Genomic DNA, 2,584 nt, shown 5'->3' on the forward strand with positions numbered 1-2,584 from the left:
AAATCATCCTGTTGGTCATTTCTTACAGAACAGTAATATTCCATAATATTCATATACCACAATTTATTCAGCCATTCTCCAACTGATGGACATCCATTCAGTTTCCAGTTTTTAGTGTACAGGACTTTGGGAAATGATTTTTTCTTTTTTTTTTTTTTTTTTTTTTTTTTACATCACCCATACTTCCTAATAGGGCTCTACTTCACTTAAAAAGAGGGAGGGAAGCGGGGGGAAAAATTCAGTAATACATTAAAAAAAAAGTTTGATGTATCCTATGATTGACAGTTAATCTCCCCCAAAGTAGCAAACAAGTGAAAAAAGCCAGTCTTAGTCATGATCTTGCAGTGTCATGTTCTGTTGGGGATTTTTCCCTATCTACTTATCTATATATATTTTTTTCTTTTTCCCTGTTTCTTTGTACTTTACTTTGTACTAGTTAAGTCCTCCCAATGCTTTTGAGTATTCATTTCTCACTACATAGTAACATTGCATGATATTCAGTTTGGGATTTCTTTTATTTTTACTCATTAAGGAGTTTCCTTGTCCATATCTTCTGTAGCTCAAATCTAGGTAGCAAACTGAGACTGGAACCCATTGCTCTTATCTTCCCTCACTACCTTTTCCTGTCCTGTCACATGGCCTCATCACTGGATTGATCAAAAGCTGACATTTATATAGCGATATACAGCATAGCATGTTCATGCAGGAAATCAGGCAGAAACCATTCAAGAAACCATTGACTCAGAGGAAACTATCCCCAGATTTTTCAAATCCTCCATAACAGAGGTGCCCTGGAGCTTTTGAAGAATGTTGCTCAAGAGCAAACAGTGAAGGCTGAACAGCAGGCGACAGACCTATTTCTGGCCACAGGACTGGATGAAGACAGCCTCTCAGCATGGAACGTGCAGGGACAGTTCTGCCATCGCTGAAGCCATTCTCACCAGGGAAGGCCCGATGGTGATACATTTGGCACAGTACTAAAGTTGGATAAGACACATTGTTGGCTCTGTGGTTTAGTGAAGTAGCCTGAAATAATGAATTGATCGGATAGACACATCTGAAAACTTTTTTTTTAAAGTTGACTGGGATAATGCTTATTCCATTCAAATATTTCATTTAGCCAGTGGGGAAATTTCACCCAGGAACTTACTTCCCCTTCCTGTTTGGTAGGTTGACTTTTCAATAAAAAGCTTAATGGGTTTTGCTTATCTGACTTTTGTTACCATTAATCTGGGTATTTTTAAAAATAAGTAAAAATGTCATTAGTTCTATCAACAAATAGGTAAAATCCACTGTTTTTAAGGACTGAGTGGCTACACTGACCCACTTCAGTAATAAGTTACTGGCCTATGCAAGACTGGCTTTGTCACTGGACTACTTCAGAGCTAGAGGCATCATTTATATTTATACCTCCAAAGACAAGTGAATGACAATACAGCATGCCATTTAAAAAAAATCTACTACTGACTTAGATGGAATTTAGATGAAAATACAAACTTAGCTCAAAATACACACGTTTCAAATACCAGAAGTATACTATAGTATTGATACCTTTTCAATATAATGGCAATATGTATGTCTTATGTCCTGGGCTAGGTCCAACTCAGGCCACTTCCCTGGTGTTCAATATTGGAATAGTCATAGGTGGATCAACAATTAACAATGTTTACCAGCAGGGGAGGAGGGCCATACTCTGAAAGGTAATAATTCCACTGTGCAAAGCTCCCCGTCCTCCTAAGGTACCTGTCCCAGTCTGCCAAATTAAGGTCACAAAAGCACCTGTTAGTTCTCATGGTTTTGAAGTCAAGTAAGCCGAAAGTAATGATGGGAACATCCTGAGCCTCTAGGACCTGAGCCAAATGAACTTTAAGGGTAGTTTCACTATCTTTAAAGAGCAAAGGAGCCCAACTTGCATGGGGGTTGGAGGGTTGGGGTATTTTCCCCATCAAACCAGTTATTGTTTCTCCTTTGTTCCTGAAGGGGAAGGAGGATGAAGGGTGACAGTATGGCTTACTGGCGATTTGGATTTAACTCGTTGAGACAAAGGACCACTGGAGATGGTCCCAACAGGAAATATGTTCTTACATCAGTCTTCCTCGGCTTATTGTCTTGTTTCTGAAGGCTGGGAAGCAATTAGTCTCTCTAGATTCATCCTCAAAAGCAGGTCAATTCAGTCCCATGGGGCTCCTTCCCTGACCCCCATAATGATCCAGCACACCTATTCCAATGGTTGTGGCCCAACTCAGACCTTGTGCCTGGGAGTTCAAGCTCTCCATTATTGGACTGAGCAATACTTAACCATGAGAGAACAATGATATTCAACACACACGTTCCCTTGGAAATTGATTCAGCTGAAGGAAATTCCCTTGCCTCTAGCTGCCCATCATGCTCTACCAGTTCCTCAGGCACTCAGTTCCGGCTTCAACAACCTGAGCCTTTTGTAGCTTTATTTGTATGAGTACACAAAGGGTTGTGATGTTGCTATTAGCACCACACATGCACCTTTAAATTCCTAATACGTGCCTTTAGGATTCAAAATAAGTTTATAATTTACAACATGAGCAAGTTAAAAACCAAATCATTA

This window comes from Sarcophilus harrisii, chromosome 6 (genome assembly GCF_902635505.1).
Source record: "Sarcophilus harrisii chromosome 6, mSarHar1.11, whole genome shotgun sequence".
NCBI classification, from domain to species: domain Eukaryota; kingdom Metazoa; phylum Chordata; class Mammalia; order Dasyuromorphia; family Dasyuridae; genus Sarcophilus; species Sarcophilus harrisii.